This window comes from Urocampus carinirostris, chromosome 4 (assembly GCF_059441175.1).
Source record: "Urocampus carinirostris isolate Australia breed hairy pipefish chromosome 4, RoL_Ucar_1.0, whole genome shotgun sequence".
In the NCBI taxonomy this organism is placed as follows: domain Eukaryota; kingdom Metazoa; phylum Chordata; class Actinopteri; order Syngnathiformes; family Syngnathidae; genus Urocampus; species Urocampus carinirostris.
The window spans coordinates 37,938,678-37,964,080 of record NC_142352.1 but is presented as its reverse complement, the minus strand read 5'-3'; the positions used below and the strand labels follow the sequence as shown (position 1 = coordinate 37,964,080).

Below are 25,403 nucleotides of genomic sequence, written 5' to 3'. Positions count from 1 at the left end.
GAAAAAAAGATGTTTATTACTCCCCACTGTTTTAATCAAACTTGTGTTTGATTAAAATTATAAATGAGACGTATTGTAAATGGTCTTTGACATGTTGCAAGTACTCAAAGTGAATTCTCGTACCGATTTCCATCTAAAATCCGTAATGTACTGATTTGCAACCTCAGTGGAAATGTTTAAATCTAAGCTTAAAACCCACTTCTACTCTATAGCATATGAATAACCTATATTTTATGTTGATAATATGTGTATTATTTGCCCTCGTGTAGGTGTTAGATGAGGGGATGGTGTCATAATAGTCTGTAGGTTGCAATAGTCTTTGATCTGTGCAGCCCTTTGAGACTCTTTGTGATTAAGGGCTATACAAATAAACATGACTTGACTTAAAGTTCCGAATTGTTGTAAACCATGCTCCATTCACTTGAGGTCTTTCTGATATGTGTAGAACAGACAATCCATGCTGACAGAAACGAAAGAAAACTTTACAACTTCTGTAAGTAACATAAAAACTGCTTGTCAGTAGAGGATAAACAATATATTCCTCTGAGTTGACATGCTGCCTTTCTACTTGTGTTGCAGCATCATTGGTGTTTCCTAGCAAAGACTTGAGGATAAAGTTTTGTGAGACTATTTGTGATTAAGGGCTATACAAATAAACATGACTTGGTTGTTGAGAATAAACAACAAGTCTGACAGTAATAATCAACCAAGAGAGGAATTTAAAACTATTTTTAAAACATACTTCTTGATCTATACTTCAGATTTTTGTGAGATGAGTTCCCTTTAGAGTTAACCCTGTGCTGCAAAATTTCTGCAGTGTTTGTTAATTCCGTACACCAGCAAGTCTAGATTTTGTATTGATCCTCCCTATTCTCAGCTAAAATGGTTGATTGTCAACGTTCGCTCCAAGGACAAAACAAAGCAGCGCCAAGAGAAATATTCAAATCAAACACGGCAAAAGTTGTGGACAAGGCATAGATGCTGCAATAATTTATTTTGTTGCAGAATGACTCCTCGTTTGATGTCTGCGTCATCATTTATGTTTGTTGCTGTTTGTGACAATTTGTTCACTTCACAAACATTTTGAAGAATTTACGAACAAGTTTAAGTAGTGCAATCCCAGGTCTCATTGTGCAGACTTCCCCCAGGTAAAGTAGAATATAAACTGTAATGTTGCCATACAGTCATTGTATCTATTTTTTTGCCTGCCACATTTATGTAAAATCATCATCTGGAAAATCATCTTGAAAAGCTATGTGTTGTATACCGTACAAATTACTTGAAGTGGAATGCAACAGCTTCTATATGTGTGCTACATAACGAACTATAAAAGGAGTACAGTAGATGCACTGTGCCTCCAGGCACTGGCATACGAGCAGGATCCCTTTGGGAGAGCTGACAGGGTTTTTGCTTTTTGATGTATTACGTCCTCACAGTTCCAAAGAGAAGTGTTTTCCCATTGTCCGACGTGAAACATACATAAAGCTTTCTTCTTCTATTTCTCTGGGATTAATATTCTCTTTTTAAGTCCCATCTACCTCTACCTATTTTGGTGCTATGACAATCTATAAAGGATCATGGTAATGATGCTGTAATATCTTATTTGTTACCTGTGCCATGTTCTTGTGCTCTTCTGAAAATGTTATATGGATTTATTCATCAACTTTTGGTCCTTTTTTTGTAATGGAAATGTTGAGTATCATTATTTGACCCCTAATTGGGTATTTATTTCTTATGATCAGTCTCATTAGGGTCAAATTCTGAATTGAACAGAGTAACTAAATGTCTCCAATTGATTGGTTTAATTTTAATTAAACTGAAAAGTGAATTTTTAAAGCTAGTATTAGATTATTCCATCGATGTGAAATTACAATTTTGTACCTTATACAACATGTGTCTGAGTATGTTTTACGTTGGTTCACTTATACTTACAAAAGTCTCTTTAGGGATCCTTTATCGAACTCTGGATAATTTACACTTACACACACTTAGTGTATTCAAGTCAGGCGTTTAAGTTTGTGATTTATCATTTTTTTAAACATGATCCTCTTTGATAGTACCGTATTTTCCGCACTATAAGGCGCACCGTGTTATAAGGCGCACCTTCAATGAATGATATATTTTTAAACTTTTTCCATACATAAGGCGCACCCCATTATAAGGCGCAATAAGTGAATGCTGGTTTGAGATCAGGTAATTGTGCAATTTTGTAATTGTAATCCTGTGCAGTCCTTCGAGACATTTTTGTGATTAAGGGCGTCATAAATAAATGTGACTTAACTTGACTTGGCTACAGTAGAGGATGTAGTTACGTTATGCAACCGTTAGATGGTGCCGCGCTAAAGGAAATGTCAACAAAACAGTCAGATAGGTCAGTCAAGCTTTATTAATAGATAACAAACAAGCTTTCCACAACTCCATTCACTCCCAAAATGAATAAACAGCCGTTTTATTATTTTCTCTGAGGTAAAGCATTTTCGTGACACATCTTTAACATCTTTGAACAACAGCAAGGCATAACATTTTACTTTTCCTCCATTTAGTCAACACGCAAAAAAACGTCTGATACTGTTATGGTAAATTAAACGTTAGTGCAATCGCAATATAGTGACACTCGTAATGTGCAAAAACAACAAGGGCAAAACAATAACAGTAAAGCAATCACATAATAACTGTAAAATGTAAAACGTTGTAGTGGGTTTTACATCATTCACCCATGGAACCATTGTTCAGTTAGCGAGTTCTTAGGGGGACTCTTAATTCTGCCGGCTCGAGCCACTCTCGTGTTCGATTCATTAATGTTGAACTCTCTCGCTGCTGCTCTATTCCCGTGTTCTACTGCGTGACTGATCGCCTTGAGTTTAAACTCTGCGTTGTAAGCGTGTCTCTTAATATGAGCCATTTCAGGGTCTTTGTACAAACGCACAAATAAAAGAGAATCGTTGTTTAATATTTCCCAGTATGCACAGCGCACTTCTTCTACGCGAAAAATGGAGTCGGTGGCTGCTTACCGTAAGTTGCGAGACCTTGTAATTCAATATTGATCCACATATAACGCGCACCGGATTATAAGGCGCATAGTCAGCTTTTAAAAAAAAAAAAAAAAAAAAGATTTTATGTGCGCCTTATAGTGTGGAAAATACGGTAATCAAAATGACGGTCTCTCTTTTTGCCAGACAAGTTTGTTGTACAAAAACAAACATTGAAAGAAGGCACCCCACTATGTAATAAAAGTTTTTCAGCAACTAGCGCCACTCTAACGTTGTTTGAACCAAATTCACTGGATACTGTAAGCGCCTTACCCCATTCATGAATTCATACTTGGTGGGCTCTCTGCTGCATTGAAAACACAACTGTTATTTTTCTCTCCCCGAAAACTCACTTTCATATGGAGGCGTGCACACAAGTCTTGCATGTGTAAATATAGTGAATCCAAGGCAAACACGGACACAATAGAGAGAGTGCTGATGTATTTGTCCAGGTTTGCAATTGAATATCCTGTGAGTGGGTGGACTCCTCCACTGGCCACCCACTGTGTGCAGAGCGTCCCGATGTGGAGGATGGTAGCCATTGATTTGATTTGTCTGTGTGTCTGTATGTGTGTACTTGTGACAGCAAATGCTTGTGTGGGTAGCAACTGGATCTAATTCTGCCAGTATGGCTTGATGGATGATGTTTAGGAAAGATTATGAAGAAGCAAGGTTTGATGATCGGTTGATGAAAAGCTGACGCGTAATCATGCTTATAAGGGAACAAAATGGCCGTTTTTGTTTTTACAGCCATCTATACTAGCCTTGCAACTTCAGGTAAAGGCAATCCTGTGCCTTTTTTCAAGTGTGAATAGAAAGTGAGCTGGCCCAAGATATTTTAATCACTATAAAAAAGAATTTGTTTTTTGGTTCTCCCCAATTGTTCTTCCAGTTGTAAATGTTCTCATAATGTTCAAACTCTTGGGAAAAACTTAGTCTTTGTGGTCTAAAGCAATGGTTCCCAACCTTATCTATTCCATGGCAGTAGCTCAGGAGGTAGAGCGATCGTTTTAGGATTAAGGGATCCCAGTTCAAATCCCGGCTTGTCCGTGTTACATGCCGAAGTGTCCTTGGGTAAGACACTGAAACCCCAATACCCCCAATAAGCAGGTTAGCGCCTTACATGGCTGCAGAGATCACGGCCGCTATTGGGAAATGTGAAGCACAATGTAAAGCGCTTTGGGAAGTCATTGACTTGAAAAGCGCTATATAAATGCAGATCATTTCATTTCATCATGGACTGGGTTAGTATTAGACAAAATTTTCCTGACATGGCCAACTCTGCACCAAATTGCTGCAACGCATTCTGGTCTCTACTCTTCTGTTTAACGCAAAAAGTCATGTCGAGCCCCATGCTAGGTAATCAAAAAAATAATATCACAAAACTAACCAGCCCTCACTAAAAGCGTGCTGGTATTGTGTGTTCTCTGCACTGATCATCATGTACTCAATGTAGAGATTTCAGGCATCCTCAAACTGCAATGACCCATCTTTCTTCCAATGCCAAAGATTTTTCCATGGTCTTTTGTTTGTATGCAATATTTTTAACATGAGTAATGTGACCATTCTCCACAATGATTGGCAATATATGACACTACTACGCAGAAATTAGCTTTCATCCATCCCTTGCTGCATGGCAGGCAGGAAGGGATCTTTGCTTCCAAAGTAAAAGTTGTACTGCCTGGTAAAAAACTGCACCTCCTGCCCCTGATAATTCCAAAAGTTATGACACTTACATATTGTAACCGAATAAGATATTTTACACCTTTATTTCAAGTCAAGTCATTTATTTTTGTATAGCCCTAAATCACGAAGAGTCTCAAAGGGCTTCACAGATTGTTACACTATATTACACAGACTATTTTCAACCGACAAGAGGAGTAGGTTATTCGTATGCAATAGAGTAGAGGTGAGTTTTAAGTTTAGATTTAAACATTTCCACTGAGGTTGCAGATCGGATCTCAGGGGGAAGAGCATTCCACAGCACCGGTGCCCGGATGGAGAACGCTCTCGAACCAGCAGAAGACTTCTTTGCTCTCGGGATCACCAGAAGACCGGCACTCTCAGATCGTAGGCTTCGGACCGGGACATAGCGGCAGATCAGATCTGAAAGATAAGAGGGAGCAAGTCCATGTATGATTTTGTACAGTACTAAGAGAACTTTGAAGTCACTTCTTTGGCTAACTGGGAGCCAATGCAGGTTAGCCAAAATCGGTGTTATGTGATCGTACTTTTTTGTCCTAGTTAAAAGCCTCGCTGCGGCATTTTGTACTAGCTGAAGAGACTTGATTCTGGACTTCGGGAGACCGGAAAGTAGTGCATTACAGTAGTCGAGACGGGAGGTAACAAATGCATGAATTATTGTTTCCGCATCAGACTGAGACAGTATTGAACGGATTTTAGCAATGTTGCGAAGATGGAAGAAGGCAGTTCTAGTAATTTGCTTTACATGCATCTCAAATGATAGATCAGGGTCAAATATGACACCTAAATTTTTAACTGAGTCACTCTGTGTGATGTGACATTTGTCAAGGTTCACAGCAGTTTTTGAGAAGAAGTCACGGCATTTAGAAGGACCAATGACTAACATTTCGGTCTTTTCAGGGTTAAGACGCAAGAAATTGAGTGACATCCACTCTTTTATCTCAGTGAGACAGGCCTCCAAATTTCCACAGTTTAGTGTGGAAGATTCCTCCAACGGAAGATAGAGTTGAGTGTCGTCTGCGTAGCAGTGGAAGCTGATATTGTACTTGCGGATAATATCACCTAATGGAAGCATGTAAATGTTGAAAAGTAGGGGGCCGAGCACTGAACCCTGCGGAACACCGCAGGTAACATTAAAGGGCTCAGATGTCGTTTCACCATATTTCACACAGTGCGTCCTATCTGAGAGGTAGGATCTGAACCACGAGAGGACGGTTCCTGAGAGACCAATCCATTTTTCCAACCGTTCTAGTAGGATATTGTGGCGCACTGTGTCAAAAGCAGCACTAAGATCCAGCAGCAGCAAAAGTGATGAAGCGCCAGAATCCATTGACATTAGGAGATCATTTGTTACCTTGATCAGCGCTGTCTCAGTAGAGTGGTTAGCCCTGAATCCTGATTGCATGGATTCAAAAAGGTTGTTCTCAGATATGAAAGCATTCAGCTGCTGTGCCACTACTCTTTCGAGTACTTTAGAGAGGAAAGGTAGGTTTGACACAGGTCTGTAATTACTTAAGATTTCTGGATCAAGGTTGGGTCGTTTCAGTGTGGGTTTAATAACGGCGGACTTAAAAGCTGCTGGAACTACACCTGAGGAGAGTGATGTATTTATAATATTTAGAACTGAAGGCCCAATGACGCTAAAAAGACTTTTAATAAGTGAACCTGGGAGCGGGTCGAACTGGCAAGTTGTCGGTTTGGCCGCAGTCACCACTTGTTTGAGATCATCAAGTGACAGTTCACTAAAACCGGCCATTTTCCCTGGGCAGCCACCCTGTCGTGCATCTGTAAGTTTCAGTTCTTTAATACGAGTGGTACTAATAGTATCTTTAGCAATTTCTTCCTGTATGCATTGAATCTTTTTAGTGAAGAAGACCATTAAGTCCTGAGCAGAGTGTGTCGAACTATCAGCGATAGTCTGTTGCCTTGTAAGTGATGCTACAGTGTCAAAAAGGGCTTTGGGGTTGTTCTTTTGAGACGCAATCACCTTCGAAAGGTAGGCCGATTTTGCAGAGGCAAGGGCCGCTTTATACTTTAACAAGCTATCACACCAGGTTTGATGGAAAACCTCAAGCTTGGTAGCGCGCCATTTTCTCTCCCATTTCCTGCATTCTTTTTTAAGGGTTCTAGTTTCATCAGTAAACCAAGGTGTGCGTCTTTTAGGACGTGATTTTAGTTTTATGGGCGCTATGGTATCCATCACACTAGTCAGGGTGGTATTGAACTCATTCGTGAGTGAGTCAATCGAGCCAGTGTATTTAGGAAAGGACGCAACTGCTTCAGGAAGGAGTTCAAGGAGCTCAGAAACTGTGCCAGTGCTTATATTGCGTCCGCTAAATCCTTCAGCTTTTTTAACACTACATTTAGTTAGCACCTCAAATGTCACTAAATAATGATCGGAGATAACGGTAGTACACGGTAGCACCATAATGTTTGAGGTTAAAACTCCTCGAGTCAGAATCAAGTCTAGCGTGTTCCCATTTTTATGGGTTGGCAAATCAACCAGTTGAGTAAAACCAAATCCATCAAGTAAAGAACTAAACGCAATAGTGAGTGAACTGTGTGGGTCATTCATATGAATGTTAAAGTCTCCCATAATTATAATTTTGTCTGCATAGGTTACTAGTTCAGACAAAAGTTCAGCGAATTCGTCTAAGAAAGTTGTGTATGGCCCAGGAGCACGATAGATAGTTATTACATCAATTGACAATTGAGGGGACCGCGTCACTAGAGCCTCAAACGTTTTGTAATTATTAGCGGTCCGTGGATTAAATTTGAGCGATTTTTCGGAGATTAGCGCAACACCACCACCCCTTTTCAGCGTGCGTGCTGTATGACTACTCTGGTAGTCTGGGGGAGAAGCATAATTAAGCGCTAAGTACTCATCCGGGCGTAACCACGTTTCACAAAGACCCATACAATTCAGTTTATAATCACGAATAATATTATCTACAAGTAAAGCTTTAGGGGCGAGGGATCTAACATTCAAAAGACCAAATTTTAGCTTTGCTGAATCATTTGACTTAGCTGAACTCTTTGTAGTCTTTGTCGAGATCTTCAAAAGCTCCCGGTGTTGTGGCCGTTCGTGAGCGCTGAGTTTAAAGCTTCGGTTGTCCGGCGAGGAATGAATGGTGGAATTAGTTACTTCCTCGCGTCCATCCTCGCGTCCATCTTGCTGCTTAGACTTCACACGCTTCACACATCTACCTGCACGGCAGCCGCGTTTCCTTTCCGAACGTCGTCTCCGCCGGCGCCGCTTATTAAGAGGGATAGATGTCCACAACGAAGCCGGGTCTCTTTGAAGTTCGCTCGGTATATCATGAGCGGTATAAAAAGTGCCCGAAAAGTCGAAATTTAGACGCTCACCCAACCGAATAAGTTCGTCCCTACTGTAAGTGGTTTTAGCCACACATGTGTCCAAAAGTGAAAGCAAAAAAGACAAGAGAACAGCAATAAATAGAAGGTTAGCTGGAGAGCTACGAGCCGCAAGCATGTATCCATGCGCAGTCGCCATACCTTGAAGTTTTTTCTGGTCTGATTTATTTAAAAGAGAGAGGAAAAAAAGAACATTCCTGTCCCCTCCTCCTCTTCCTTCGCTTGGTATTAAAAAGTGACTATCGGTTGTCTAAAGCTTAGCACTTAGCAAAAACTGTAGCGCCATCTTTTAGGCTGTTAATTGACGTTCCTTTTGAGAATTTTTTTCCGCTTTTTTTGAACACACCCCTGTGAACTATTTGCCCAATTGCACAGCCTTTGAAGCGCGCCTATTATGAATGCTGGATCTTGTTTGTTTTCTGAGAATCTACTGTACTTACTGTTAACTTTTTTGGCATGTAACAATAAAGAATTTACTAAAAGCCAGGGATATTCTGGTTAGTCACATTACACTGCTATTATTTTGAATAGCACTGCATATTAGATCCAACAAATTATTCTATATTTGAAATCTGCGACTGACTGTTGACTCACTTGTAAAAAAATCCTCAGGAAGTATAGACATAGGAAAGCCTTCATAAGGTAGACCTTTATGTAGGATAATGATAGAAGGTATCCTTGAAGCTTGACTGAAGCAACAATAGCACAGTGGGAGTGTATTGATTTCAGTTCAATCCTTTTTTAGAAAGTGATCTTTTGAGGTAGGTAACCACGTTTCCCAACACAATTCTAATATTTTGTGCCAAAATCATAGAGAAAAGAACCTTGCAACAGTGGTAATTAAGCATTACTTATTAAGTGTTACACAATACAGGCGTGTTTTAATGCCTCAGTTCCCTCCGGAGTCCGAAAATACAAAGATGAAGTGTACAATTCCTACCTTTCATAAGAAACTTTCCAAGGTCCGTTCGTGGAGGATTGCAAGCTTTAAGTATTACACATTGGTCACAATATAACTTGTAGTGCAAAAATGCATGATTTTGAATTACTTCCAGCCAAGGTTCATCGGTTATTTTTAGAAGATTGTGAGGAAGAATTGATTTTGGTGGGCTATAGAGGTGAAGCAGACCAGGAGACTTTTTTTTCCCTGCACTGACGGTAAAATCCATTTGAAATGACACCGCAAGCATACCCTTGGGAATGGCTGATTTCAGGTCACTGACGTGGGCATCTTGTGTAAAATCTTTGCCAACCCCCTCATGCTAGTTCTTCTCTCTGTCTTTAGTACCAGAATTTCTTCGGGTTGCCAATTCATATTCAAGTCCTTCGACGGCTAAACTGCTCTTATTTAGTTACTGTTGCAACTGGTTCTACTTTAGGTTAAATGTTGACAATTAGTGTTTTCTGTGAGACCAACCAGCTTCTTGCGCTTTCTATTAACGATCTATAATTGATAGCATCAAAACTTCTTAGCTGATATAACTTTGAGATATTTTTACTTTTGGTAAGTCAATAAAATGCTCATGGCGTACTGTATACCCCGTTAACACAGGGGTCAGCAACGTGCGGCTCAGGAGCAGCATGCGGCTTTTTAGCACTGCGGAGTGGCTCCCGGGCGCGTTTCCAAAAAAAAGATTACAAATTGAAAAAGATGGAGGGAAATATATTTTTCTTTCAATATGGTTTCTGTAGAAGGATAAACATGACGTCTAGGTTTTCCAATACTGTAAACATGTAAAGAAAAAATGTTGCATTTCAAATAGGAGCTGGTATAAGTTTACAAGTTAAAATGCTAAACTCCTGTGTTTTGTTCTTCTGCATTCATCAAACAAGTGATGTGGCAGTGTCTGAAATAACGTCTGTTCGGACGCCCTGGGCGAGCATCTTTTACGTCGGGCGTAGAACTTACAAAACGTCTTCGCCCGGGTGGCCGACAACTTTTTCAAGAAGAAAAAAAAAACGAAAGTTTTTTTTTTCAAATCAAACGTTTTCTTTATTCCGATTTCGAAATCTTAATTCGGTTTGGAAATTTTGGAATTTAGGTTCATTTGGCAATTTGCAAACTCTGCAGCCGATCAGAAGCTTGCATCGAATAACTTTATGCTTCCGGACTTTCCCAAGCGTTTTTAGGTCGTGCATTTGCATATCATTTTCCAAAGTAGTCGCACAGAGAACACAATAAAAATGGATAAGTGGTAAGGAATCAAGCCAAAACCTCAGCCCCAGAAGATTCAAAAGAAGCTAACAAAATTGATGATGCTACAAAACATAAACGTAAATTAAAAGCATCATTGAAAGAGGAGTTCACGTGGCTTGTAGCAGACGATGCAAACATTGCATGAATGAAGATGAGTAAATACAGGTACATACTGATGGCAGATGGAAAACAGCAATGTAATATACATGCAATGAATGTTATTAGTAGATTTATAATCAACTTAACTTTAAAGTGTTGTTCTGTTATATATTCTGATTATCAATACTTAATACAATGTTGTTGTTTTTTGCGATGAGTCGTCTTATTGCGTTTCAAGTTGGGAAAAATGGGGCAGGCAACTTTATGGCAGGGCAGGCAACTTTTCAGAGTTGTCTGCCCTGGTGTCTGGTAACTTTTTGTCATGAGTTTCAGACACTGGATATGGACAGATACCATACCATTCACCAATGAAGTCTTATTGCAGAAAATATCAAATTGAAAATATCACACACACGCTTTCTGCCAGCCCCTCCTCTTGACGTTCAACACTTCTGGCTGACATGGGGATGTGTTTTATTCTTGTTTTTGATTGACTATTTGTTAGGCAAACCACCAAACAAAACCTCCGAGCTCGAAAAGAACGCTTCTTTAATATATTCGCATTAAGTAAAAGATTATCCGTGCTTTGCTATGCAGTGAGCAATGGCGTTTTGAGCAGTGACAATGGTTTTCAGGGTCTGTGTTTGTTTGTTGTACCTGGACACAGCGCGTTTTAGTGTCTCCACCTTGTCAGACTCGTCCTTGAATTCATGTTCATGTTTTGTAATGCCGACCCCTGCTCTAGAATATAACATGTTCTTGTCTCCCTAGGATGCAGATGAAGATATTGTGACACAGGATCCAGACTAATCTGTCAGAAGGCCTAAATGTTTGCTCTGTAGACATAAGTTATCAAATAACAAAAAGAGTAATGTCAAAAGACATTTCCAGAGAAGCCATGCTACATTTGCAGCAGGGTACCAGTGAGAAAAGAGAAAAAAGTGTGCTTGCATCACTTCTGGATACATTAGATGAGAGCAAAATGGATTTGAAAAGTGAATTGCATCTTTACACTTTCCTACCACCGTAGGTTTTGTTGCAACCTGGGAGATAATAAAGCTTAGAAAACCATTCACAAACGGTGAAGAAGTAATTCATCAACATATCAAAACACTTATTTGCAGAGTTCAATACCAAAACTGAGATAAGACAGAAAATCATTCCTTTCCAGGGCTGGGAAGGAAAGGGCCAAAAATGGGGCATATAGCGATCAAACTTAAACTTTATTTTATTTTTTTGTTTTTGTATTCTTTACGTTTCAAAAGGTGGCTGTTTTATCTGTTAAAATGTATGGTGCGTTCTTTTGCACTCTGTTTTTCCCAGGTCAGGGGTGTGTTATGCACATTCCATCTTGATGTTATTTTAATAGAATCCTTAAAATTAAAATGTTTTACATGGCTAATATACAAAGATACCTACAGCATGTGTTGCCCTTTTTCTAAGGCTTAAATAAGCGTTCATTTTTTGGTGTGGCTTCAAACATTTGTTATTTTATTTTTTTGGGGTCCAATGTGGCTCTATGTTGGGTTGCCGATCCCTGTGTTAAACGGTTTCAGCAAAATGTAAAACAGCAGACTAGCAGCTCAAGCCACAAGGCTGGCCACCTTTCTTCCTCTGTGATCACTCCTTTTTTCACATCCGGGTTCTTGTTGTTTTTGTTGCTCCCGAAAGATTGCACGAAGAATTGTTTATCTGTTGACGTCATGCTGCAGGCGTGCGTCAAACTCGAGATGCCGAGTAACCTGCCGTGACTAAAAATGACTCTCGTTCAAATCAGAGCCACAAAGGCCGACTATTTCTCCCTTCAGAGAGCAAAGCTTATCAGCAGTCAGCACACAGAACTGACAAATGATTCTTGGCTTGTAATTAAAAACATGAAATATTCAAGGAGGTCGGTTTGTCAAGTGTCTGGTGGCCAAGCTAATATGATAGTAATCAATCTAATGAGAGACACATCTTGTCATCACGCCACAGAGAGAGGCTCCTATAGCAACAGTTGTCATATTTTTTTAAGATTGTCATTCCTCTACTAGAACTGTAAAAGTGTTGCTGTTTTTATTATAAATAATATTGCATCCACATTTGTTTTCTACCTCAGCCTATCATAGATAAGACAGACAGAGGACCTTTATAATTATCCAAAGAAAACCCCCCACCTCAGAAAAGTTTCTCTATTCCTTTTGTTGCATTCATTGTAACTCTTTCAGCCGAGGGATAGTGAAAAGGAGAAACATACCGGTGTTTTACCATGTTTCCTGACTGAGGAGACAAGGCTGTGAATTCCGGCCGTCTTGGTGACCATTGTTTTCAATGTTGCACAGGTCAGCGAGGCCTCCCCTTCGAGCGCGTGTGAGGATAGGAAGTAAGCTGTTTGCGCGTCTCTTTTAAAGTGTGATGAGGTCTCAATCACCGGAGGCTGTGACCGGTGAGTTCCTGTTGATTCTTTTCAAAATAAAGTTCTCTAATTGGTTCATTATAATAATTGATATCATTGATATTGGGCAAAATTTCATTTATGCACACAGTGAAATTGTTCCTGGCAATAGTTGCAGATCATTAATCTTTTGATTACACATGAACGGTCAGTGGTTTTCAAATTTTCATTACACTGCTGAAGAGTCCAGTCACTTCCTGTAGGGGCAGCTGTGTGGGTGGAGTAGGCTGGGGCCATCATCCCTACATTTCCAAGTATAAATTTGAATCACCCTAATCACAGTACGAATCTGTAGCGATTTTCGGATCAGAACTTTGGGAGTGTTGAGTGAGCAGAGTGTCTGCCTGGTTAAAAAATATATAAATCATATTACCATGCTCGGTCTACAGATTCTTCCCACACGCAACAATTTAGCTGGACTGATCATTGTTGTATTTGATTCACTGCAGCTAATATTAGGACTAATATATGTTGATGATAAAACAAACATGGCATTGGGTGGTAAAACATGTATTCAAAATAACCACTGTATAACATACCCTCACTGTAATACATCGGAGCCTCCACAGACTCTGCCGCTATGCCGACAGTGACCCTAGCCAAGTCAAAGGAGAGAGGGAAGATGGCGAAGGCGGTGCTAGGAATCAAGTTGACTGAACTATTTCAAGAAAGTCAGGTATATCTGAAGCTATATTTCTTCACATTTTGCATTGTTTTACTCTTTTTTTATCTATCTTTTGTATTTCAAATTCTAAAATGTTTATTGGGGACTTGAACTTGTTGGTCGAGCACCCCCAACGGCCTGGTTATGCCCATGGAATGAATGAAAACTCATATGTGAATTAAATACATACTGCAAATTGAAAGTGAAGTACATGCAGGTCCAAGGACTGGGACCTTTGTGGCCTCCCCAATCGACAATAATTATAGATGCTGAAAGATGTCAGAGCAGCCCCAGTTCAAGATAACAAGAATCCCACCTTCAGTTTACTATTCAAATATTGTGTTGAAGGAATAAGAGAGAGGATAGTTTTCCAGTCTTATTTGTAACGCTTTTATATTGATAGTTGAGCGTGGTGTGGGTCCAGCCCTCTCAGAGCACTCGCTGCAGTATTTCAGAGTAGCAAAAACTGTAAAGATTTTCCTGACCTTGATGTTAATGATCACACGGATTGAACAGTTGTTTGCAATGTTTAAACAAAAATATAGTAGCACTTTTAATTACTACACCCACGCTGAAGACCCTAACTCTTTAAGAAAACGTTGTTTTTTTCCTATTTTAACAATCTTCGGTATGTATTCAGAAAAATTACACGTTTGCACTTTCTGCAAGCTTTTACATTTTTTTCCCAATCCTATATCAATTCTTTTGTTGATTGTTTTCTTTTATGGACTAAGTCACAGTATTTTTTTACTTAGGTCGGCTGTTTTTGAGTAGGACAGTAAACTCTGGAGCGACATATATGTATGTATATATAAATGTATTTATATCCAGAACAAATTACAAGCTTTAGCTTGGATGTAGTTTTGACTTTTTCATGAAGAAAAAACAGGGCAGTAATCCCGGTATACTTTTCACATTTTTTATACTTTGCAGGTTGTTATCGTACATTGTGTTGAGTAAAGCGGGTAGAAGGATTTTTATGGAGGGACATGCCTCGGCACTCTTGAAACCACAGTGCTGATGATTTTACTTATACTTGTATGTTTTTTTCCCCCTTCTAAATATGCATTTTTGGCCTCATTATATGTTTACTCACAGGGGACTTATCAAGCAGAAAATTAGCTTATAAATGAATTTAGTAAGCACAACATGTTTTTATTTTAATATCCGAACACACAAAACAAAATGTTTCAATTGCTGTTGCATAAAACCAATTTTTTTCGTTACTGGTTTCAAGTATATTGTGTGAGAAAAAGGACAAAAATGTTTATAGTATAGGTAATGTACTCTAAAGGCAAGTAGCTGGTGTCAGTTGAAAGCCATCAACCTTAAAATACTAATCAGATCCCAAAAGAGTCAAACTACATAAATATTGTGTAAAAACGGCACCCACATATGACGCCTGACTAAGGAGGTATGAAAAAGTGTTGCATTTTCCAAATTGTGACAAATTAATTTCATCAACATAGTATTTGATCTGGATTCAACATAAATTCGTTTGGACTTTTATCTTGAAAAATTGATGTGAACAAATGCTGTGTATGTGCTATTCAGAAGATGAAGTTTTGAGTATTTGAAAATGTCCTCATTAAAAAAGTATTCAAATAATTGTTTTTGGCACGAGGCTCTATTTTTGTAAACGCTTCACTTGACTATGCTACTCCACTCACATGTTTTTAATCCGACAGGCCCAAACTCAATCTCGCCCCATTTTGGATTTGCTGCTGTTTATCTGCCTGAGCAGGTGCTTGCCCAACAATCTCACTGGATTTGAACTTGGTCTGAGCCTTTTGTTTACCATTCATATTGGCGCCCTGTTCATGCACAGCTTGTAGCTGGAGCCTCAATGTGTCAAAACAAAATGGGAAATATGGATTTCTGGAAAGTGTACAAAGCAGCGCATGATTCATTTTTTTAAGTTATCAGTAAAAACAGACATTGGGCCATTGTGGTGGTGGTTATGTATCACAAACACGGAGCTGTTATTCCATTTTCTATAGCTTTTACATTATCTAACTTGTTGCTTTTATTGTGAATTCATTTGGCTGCTGGATTGCAATTTTGATTGCCAATATCGTTCTATTACTTCAATGTTTGTGCAAAATAAGGCAACCTGTTGGAAGAAGCAACTGTTCTATCTTGTGAATCATAAAATTGGATGGTTGCTCACAGAACTGCAATTTACTATTGTTGAGATTTGAATTCCTTCATATAATTAATAAAAAGGGCTGTAAAGACTCAGTACAAAATTCCTCAAACTATCGTAAATTCCGGACTATCGAGCGCACCTGATTATAAGCCGCACACACCACATTTTAAGAGGGAAACCGATTTTGTACATACACAAGCCGCACCTGTATATAATCCGCATGCGCCCACATTTAAACATGTAACACAAACACAAAATTAACCCAAACCCGACTTCAAGTCCTGCGATTGAAACTAAATGTCCTTCATTAAAGTCCACAGTCCAAAAATCACAGCCGGCAAAATGAACGGAAAATGATACCGGTACTTAAGGTTTGATGCAGACCTGCAGAGTCCGGGTCCTGTTGAAAGTAATCCAAGGAAAAAAGTGTATATTTCCAAAGGTGAGGGTGGGAAAAATATATCAGATGAACACATTTACTCAGGCAACTCCTTCTTCGTTAACCACTTTTTACCCCCTCTTCTTTCCTTTTCTGTCCCTCACCTTTAGCGGTCCTCGCTTAAACTCGGCACCCCGCGTTTGTTCCGCCTCTCATTTTTCGTTTACCTGTGCAAAACATATCAGAATAAGTGTCTAAAATAAACACAAATAAATACATTACAAAAATATACAGTTGCAAATACATACTATACATGGGTTACACATATTTACTAAGAAAGACGGTACACCGAGAGAGTTTTCAAAGCTTTAATAATAATAATATAGATTTCATCCCAAACGGTGCCTGTGACAGGGCAGTTAATGGTAGCAACACTCGAGCGCCGCTGGCGGCTGTTAGAAAAATCACATAAATTGGCCGCATCACTGAATAAGCCGCAGGGTTGAAAGTTAGGGAAAAAAGTAGCGGCTTATAGTCCGGAATTTATGGTATTAAAGACTCAACACTTTGCACCTTGAGTGCAATACATTATGTCAATTTAAAATGGTTAAACATATGGAAACTTTGCTGAAGACTCTCAAAGTCTTCATTAAATAAAAAGTCACTTCAAGCAGAAATGTCCTACTGCAAACACTTAAATGGTTTGAACACATGTACAATATTTTGCAAATGGAGAATCTAGCAATTATTGTAACTACGGCTGACTGTTTTAAATAAGAAGTATGAATTGGGATAGTTCTAGCAATAGTTTTATTTTGATTCTTCCACTTCTCACATCGAGCTTCAGTGAAAACATGTGTTCTGACCTGACAGAAAATACCGATGTATTGATTAAAATATTTGCAAGATATTTTACTTTGACTAAAAATATCTACAATAATTGCAGCATAATTATTTTAGATATGGTCCACTGATCCCTTTTCTCCTAAAAAGGCAACAAAAATAATCATGACAAATGACACATGTAGTAATGTGATCCGCCACTCACAATAAGTAGCAGTGACAGGCTTTGGGTTTTTCACTTCGGCCTTCAGTTTGAGTCTAAATTTGTGATGTGTTATTTCCGCGACTCATAAAGCCTGTCATTTGTCACAAAATTGAAGTTAAACAAGACTGTATGAAAAAAGAAGGAGAAGAACAAATACAGGGGGATAATAAAAATTGAAAAAAATTAAATAAATGGTCAGCAACGTAGAAGCCCAACCCAATATACCAACCCGACCCAAAATTTGGGTCGGGCTTGGTTTTGGACTTAAGATCTTACCTCTAGGCTGAAAGTGGCAGACAAAACTTTCTCTCGTTTGCCAAAGGCTTGCCCGCTTCGGAGTTGTCCGTCATTTCACCAATAAATCAAGACAATATATTTCACTGTACATCTAGTTCTCTTCAAGTTTAACGCCTGTTAGCGCGATTGCATTGGTGGACTACTACCCCTAGCTAATCATAGTCTGTGAAATGGGTGACGTTTCTCATGGCCGTCTAAAGAATCTGATTGGGTTAACCATCAGCTTTCTCGAAGACTGATGTTACAGGACCAACCTTAAGGATTTTTTGTGAACGCCTCCGAGTAGATATCTGAGCCTAGCAAAAACTAAGCTAAGATGTGATTGGTTAAATGCTTGAATAGAAAATCACACATCTTTAAGCAATGAAAGGAAGATATCCATTCATCCGTTTTCTGGACCGTTTATTCTCAGTAGGGTTGGCAGGGGAGCCGGAACCCATCCCAGCTGGCTTCGGGCAGTGGGCAAGGGACACCATGAACTGGTTGAGCTGACATACATTTTGGATATATTTATGAAGTATTAGTGGACAATATACAATTAACATCACATCATTCAGATATTCTTTAGGCCAGTTGAAAACGCCACCACTGATAAGTAGTCATACCTTATAATGTATGACTGCAGTAAAGCTTACTTCTAAGTATCATAGAGCATTTTTGTTCACGCTGTCACTGTGTCTTCATTTATTAAACTTTTCCATCTATTTTGTCTGTCAGTCTGTCTCCCGAGCCAAGATTGGAAGTTGGCGTAATCTTGACAGCATCTATTCAAATAATATCTGCATCCACCATTTGTAAATGTCAGACCCACCGACATCAGCTTGGTTGTCTGTGGAAGTTTGTTTGCGCCGTGGGGAGTCGGCTTGACACTATCTAAGGGAGAGTTTTTTTTCATCTTATCTCGACACATGATGGGACCTCAGTCATGATATTGGAGGAACACAAAATACAGAAAACAAGAAGAAAGTAAGGTTTTAGGATTTAATACACATATATATATATATATATATATATATATATATATATATATATATATATATATATATATATATATATATATATATATATATACACAGTATATATATCCATCCATTATCTACACCGCTTATCCTCAGTAGGGTCGCGGGGGTGCTCGAGCCGATCCCAGCTATCTTCGGGCAGTGGGCAGGTTGCCAGCCAGTCGCAGGGCACACAGAGACAGACAACTCACTCACTCACACCTAGGGACAATTTGGACCGGCCAATTAACCTGACATACATGTTTTTGGAATGTGGGAGGAAACCGGAGTTCCCGGAAGAAACCCACGTGAGCATGGGGAGAACATGCCAACTCGACACAAGAGGTTCGATCTCATGACCTCAGCTCTGCGCCGCTGTGCTGCCCTATATATATATATATATATATATATATATATATATATATATATATATATATATATATATATATATATTAACGGCGCCTTTGAGATCTGAATGCCTCTGAGTTTGTGTTTCTCACATCTTTTTTTTTCCTGACAAAAAAAGCTCAAGGCTTTTGGCCTATTGAGAATGAACTTAATAAACACTCAATGGAGGCATACATTAAAAACACTTTCAAGGTGCTCCATCTCTCCTCAATAACAGCTAATCATTTTCATACGCCGCCTTGCTAAATTCCCTTAATGTCTGCAAGATTTGGAACTTTCCTCACACCTGATACCAGAGCAAGCACTGCTAATCCTACCAATACCAGTCTGGAGAAAAAGTTTTCTTGTTTTAATATTCATGGCAGGATGTTATGTGTTTATACTGACGAACTTTGTGACTTCACATCCACCTTGCCCTCTTGGTTCTTGTTTTGTCGCTACAGCCCCCAACAATCTGCTTGTCAAAAATAAAAATATAAATACACAAGTGCCTCGTTGGGAAACATGCTCATCTGAATAATAATTGAAGAAACCATGCATAATAAATAAGGCACTGGGCTTTATTTTCTGCATACTTTTTAAATTAATCACCTTTTGTACATGTTGTCTTTTTATTTGTTAGGAAATGCAAAAGTTGGCTTTTATTTTTATGTCTTTATTTATGTAGCATATTTATTTGTGGAAATACTAAGCTTTCTCCTGTATGTTATGTGAGCCATGCTGCAACTTGGGAATCGGTGTTTTTGCTTTTGGCGTCATTTGATGAAAATCAAATGCACTCCACTTTGGCTAACATATGCAGTATGCTAACCTGATCAATCCTAAGGCATATGCCAGTGTCCATTGAGACCGATTCACAATTGATGAACAAACAGCATCCATGACTGGTCAACTTTAAAGTAAAGCAGCCGTACCACTGCCACATTTCAGTCAAAGTCAAGAGATAAGATAAGAAGAAAGCCTCTATATCCCACCTTTTATTCTATGTCAGGACAAATAACCTAAATCTATTTTCTGTTTATTGTGTCAGGACTATAAAGTTGGCCAATGTTTACCTATGTTGTAAGTTGGATGATACCTGTAGTTGTAGTGAGGCAGTGATCTGTAATAGAGTGATGACAGATGTTCATTGAAGAGCCTCTGCAAACAAAGGGCAGGAGTTTTCAAGTACTGTCAAGTTTGGTCTTGACATTGGTAGGGACATTAGCATTTTTAAAAGGGGATCACAAAATTTTGTTGTGGACAAAACAATGATAGATTGATATTGGTGGTGACCAATGCCCAAGTGACTAATCGGGAAGAAGGGGAGATTACCCGATGGTCCGGCTCATTTCAAAGTGGAGTTTGGGCTGGCTGGATGAGCTAAATAATTTTAACATGTATCTGTCATTTGCACCTTACTCGTGCATTCATTCTCCAGTCAGCTATTTGGCTACATTCAGCGCAACCCCAACATTGTAGCAGACAAGGTGATTTTTACAGCGCAAATGGTAAGAGTCAGATACTATAGAGGGCAGAGAGGTGTAGGTGGAGCCGAAAAGGCCAGGGGAAAAAAAGTGCATTAAAAGGTACTTTTTGCCTGTCATCTGTGTGTCCCCGGGGTGTGTTGTGCTACGTGCTTGCAGAATTTAGCAGATAACTGCCTTTACCAAGTAGCTTCTCTAACTCCAATACACTCATAGTGAAGGGAATTCCATCTCTTTTTCTTTTGGCTTGGTTCACTAAAAAGAGCCAGCCATTTCAGTTCCTAAAAGCCTCTTTAGCTTGTTTTTGTTTCCTTTATCCCCATATTAAAAATTATTAGGCCTATGTAAGTAACATTATGCACAAAATTACTTTTTGGGGACAAATAAAGCTAAAAAAGACAGCAATGGAAAAAAACAGAAGAAAATAAAAGATAAAGCAATAAAGAGAGAGAAAAGAAGAGACAATAATACAGGAATAAAAAAGAAATAAAATGCTTCAAGAATCAAAATAATACAAGGAACATGAGAAATAGGAAGGAAAAAGCAGGAAAACAATAAGAAAAATGCTCGATAAAAATATTTTTGGGGGAAAAGAAACAACAAGACAAAAGAAAAGAAAAAAGAAGGTATTCTCACAATATAACCTTCCCATAGATGCCTACCATGTCATTGGGCTAGAACAGGGGTCGGGAACCTTTTTGACTCAAAGAGCCATAAAAGCAAAAAATATTAATTTTATTTTGGGAAAGAGCCACACCATATATTATGAGACAAATTTACTAAATTGCTAAACCGGCGCCCCAGACAAAAGCTTAGTCTTCAGCACATTTATTTTTGATGATTTGATAAAAATTATGAAAAGAGAATAATGCCAGAGCCCCTGTCCCAAATTCAACAAACAGACCACTTTAAACTTGTCTCTTTCTTGCAATTACTCAAGATCGGTTAAACTCCTTTTGACCTTTTTTTTCATACATATTGGTTTCAAAACCAGATGCAAGCATTTATTTTGTAAAAACGTCACAACATTCTGAGAATAGGGAGCCTTATGTGCTTGCCTTTGGCGAGAGATGGGAGGGAATGCTTGTACTTTTTGCATAGCTCCACCCATCCCACCCACTCACCCAATCAAATGACTAAGTTCTCTTCCGGTGTTTTGGCGTATTTACAGTTCTGTGGATTCATCATAAAGTATCTGAACACTGAACACAGATTATATAGTGAACTTTTAAATAAAGGATTCTTTAGCGTTGTACAGCCAAAACGAGTTTTTTTTCCCCCTTTTTTTGTGTGACACCTCGACTGTAAATTGTAGTGAAAAACGTGCCCTATATATACTGTGTTACTCATAAAATTAGCTTTGGTTTGGCTTTACGTGTACCCGAATAGGATAGACATTTCCGGTTTTGAACGGGATGGAGAAATTTTGCATGCAATCAAATTGGTTTCTGAGCCACAGATACTCATAGAAAGAGCCATATATGGCTCGCGAGCCATAGGTTCCCGACCCCTGGGCTAGAATATAAGTACCCGTTGACCCTTTCCTTTACTCGGGTTGCATGTGAGGGGAGCTTCTCTGCTTTAAAATGTGTGAAAACTAGGCTAAGAAGCTCACTGTCTCAGGAACATTTGAGGCCTTCATGCTGATGTATAACTAAAAGGAAACTGTTTTCTGTTGACTTATTAACATAAACCTGAATTTCTTCCCGCTAAAAATTCACTATAATAGCTTGCCGCTGTTCCATCAATTCAAATTCCTTCCTCCCTTTAGTTAAGTGGGCCAGCTTTGGGTATAAAACTCCCGGGCCTGCTGGTGTCATGTCCCCTTCATGCGAGCCGAACCTACGCCCTTGCGTACAGTGATTTATAAATTAGATTTATAAATTAAATGTGTGTGGTTCAGTATAGGTTTTCCAAAGTTTGTGATGAAAACTAATGCATCAATCTTAATGAACAAGCTAGTTGAATGACCTATTATGAATAACTGATAATAATTAGGATGTTTTTCAATGTGTGTGTGGATATCTGCTCTCTACTTCAGGTCCTTTTCTTTAGGAAGCAAACATAAATGGTTTTTTTCTGCTATGGTTGGTTTAAGTAGTTTGTTGATTCATGATTCCTGATGTTCAACAAACGTGTTTACTTTGGAAAGTGGAGCAGTTAATAAGGTACATCAGCCCATATGGGATGAAACTGAATTATGCCTCATGAGTTTTGCCTTCTCGCTGGTCATTACCCTAATAGCGTTATTGCTCATGTCATAATTTTTGTTATTTTGGGGGGAATACATTCAACAAGTAGTGAAGAAAAGAAACCAATTAAAAAGGGCAAAAAAGCACTTTTAAAAACTTCTAAGATTAAGTTCAGCGTGTCTTACCATTAAACAAATTGTCTAATGCAGGGGTCGGGAACCTATGGCTCGCGAGCCATATATGGCTCTTTCTATGAATATCTATGGCTCAGAGACAAATTTGATTGCATGCAAAATTTCTCCATCTTGTTCGAAACTTGAGTTGTTCATCCTATTCAGGTACACGCAAATCCAATCCAAAGCTAAGCACTCACTGTTACTTCGCAGTTTATATAGGGCACGTTTTTCACCACAATTTACAGTCAAGGTGTCACACAAAAAAGGGGGGAAAAAACTCGTTTTGGCTGTACAACGCTAAAGAATCCTTTATATAAAAGTTCACTATATAATCTGTGTTCAGTGTTCAGATACCTTATGATGAATCCACAGAACACACTGTAAATACGCCAAAACACCGGAAGAGAACTTAGTCTTTTGATTGGGTGAGTGGGACGGATGGGTGGAGCCATGCAAAAAGCGCAAGCTCTCCCTCCCATCTCTCGCCCTACGCCATCTGCGCCAAAAGTGAGCTCATCAGGCTCCCTATTTGCAGAATGTTGTGACGTTTTTACACAATAACTGCTTGCATCTGGTTTTGAAACCAATATGTATGAAAAAAAAGGGTCAAAAGGAGTTTAACCGATCTTGAGTAATTGCAAGAAAGAGACAAGTTTAAAGTGGTATGTTTGTTGATTTTGGGACAGGGGCTCTGGCATTATTCTCTTTTCATATTTTTTATCAAATCATCAAAAGTAAATGTGCTGAAGACTAAGCTTTTGTCTGGGGTGCGGGTTTAGCAATTTTGTAAATTTGTCTCATAATATATGGTGTGGCTCTTTCCCAAAATGAAATTAATATTTTTTGCTTTTATGGCTCTTTGAGTCAAAAAGGTTCCCGACCCCTGGTCTAATGTAATGCCATATGAGCAAAATATAATTGGGAGTAAGGGAATGATTGATTCAACTCACACTGTAAAAAAAGGTTTTTGCATCAAAAGAAAGAGACAATTTTTCTTGCAAGCGGTGAGAATTGTCTTTTTAAACGGGCGGACGAATGTCTATTTCAGATTAGAAGCCAATCACATCCATCATTTACAGCTCTGCTTATCCTCACTAGGATCTTGGGGGTGCTGGAGCCCAAAACCACCTATCCTCGGGCAGTGAGCAGGGGACACACAGAGACGGACAACTCACTCGCCCAGTAACACCTAGGTACAATTTGGACTGATAAATTAACCTGACATGCATGCTTTTGGAATGTGGCAGGTAACCCATGCAGGCATGGAGAGTACATGCAAGTCCGCACGAGGAGTCTGCAGTAGCTGGAGAAGAACCCTTGACCTCTGCGCCGTGGGGCTATGCGCTAATCACCCAACCGCCGTGCCGCTGCTGAAACACATACGGAGGAAAATCAATAGCATTGATTGAAACGTTGTAAAACATGCCAATCATCACCTGGACCAATAACCTACAAACAAAGTAAAAGCAATTAACAGAAAAAACGCAGAGCTTTGCTTATTCCTTGCACGGCCAGATGGTCCTTTTAAACACAGTCTTGTTCATTAGCAGTTTGGTCCTAGCACTAGTCTAGGACTAGTCCAGGGGTAGCCAACCAGTCAGAGACTAAGAGCCACTTTTTTTACTGTGTTACTGCAAAGAGCCACATCATACATGGGCACACATGAACATCATTCCATGCATCATGTGGATGTGCGCGCACACAGAGAGAGACACACACAGGCCTCTGCTCAGCCAGATTTATTGAAAATGACCCACAGCAAGATAATGACAGTTATTTTTTGTAACAGTTAACATTGTGTGCACTGTCTCACACACACATAAACTCTCAGTTCAAGCAAGTCCACAAACAAAAATATAACAATTTTCAATGACATTTTTCTCTTACTATGCTGCTTAGTGGGACTTCTGGCATTCCTTGTCCTGAACAATCCTCCTCAAATCTGGCTTGTATTCCGTTGTTGCCACTCGAAGCAACTCTTTCACATGGGTGTCAGTCAAAACAGATCGATGCTTTGATTTCACATGTTTCAGGGTGGAAAACACAGACTCGCAGACGTACGTTGACCCAAACATCGACAGGATCTTTAGCGCAGCCCGTTTGATGTTGGGGTATTTTTCCATTGGCACACGTTTCCAGAACTCAATGGTCCCTTCCCTGAAAACAGCTTTCAGTTGATCCTCCTCACAAAGATCAATCATCTCCAACTCCGCCGCAGCCTCATCTGTGACGAGCGGGATTTTCAAACAGTCCATTTCCGCATTAAATTGGTCGACAAGGAACGTAATCTGTGGTCTTTTCAGTTGTAGATCACGGAAGCGGGTCACAAAGTTTTCGTGCAAGTTTTCAATCAGCGTTGCATATCTGTCTCTTTTCTTTTTCAGGGCGGCACTGGTGACATGTTCACTGGCTTTCAGAAGAGTGGGAAAATGTGTTAAATCTTTTTTTTGAATTTGCGTCTTGAACAGTTTCAGTTTGTTGATAAACGCAAACACACATTGCACGAGGTCAGGCAGCATTTTTAACTTGCCTTGCAGGGTCAGGTTCAGTCTGTCCAAGTGCCACAGCATGTCGACCAAAAATGCCAGATCCATAATCCACTCGAGGTCCGAGAGCTGGGGATAGTCCTTGCCCTTCTCTTCCATGAACAGTTTCACGGCATCCAAAAGCTCAAAGAAGCGAGAGAGCACTTTGCTTTTTGACAGCCACCTCACAGTGCAGTGCAGCGGCAGGTCACCTGGAAGCCCTTGGTCCAGCTCAGCGATGAGACTCCTGAATTGCCTGTGGT

General features: G+C 39.4%; 1 long non-coding RNA gene and 1 pseudogene across 1 annotated transcript; one reads left to right on the top strand and one right to left on the bottom strand.

The window, feature by feature from the left end:
* The first annotated feature begins 400 nt into the window (after window positions 1-400).
* On the top strand, window positions 401-23,969 carry LOC148367502 (uncharacterized). The gene is made up of 4 exons (XR_015850200.1): window positions 401-493; window positions 12,726-12,829; window positions 13,408-13,514; window positions 23,863-23,969. It is a non-coding gene; the product is annotated as an uncharacterized LOC148367502 (long non-coding RNA).
* A 638-nt stretch (window positions 23,970-24,607) lies between these two features.
* Window positions 24,608-25,185, bottom strand: LOC148367501 (general transcription factor II-I repeat domain-containing protein 2A-like; annotated as a pseudogene).
* Between the last annotated feature and the right edge of the window lie 218 nt (window positions 25,186-25,403).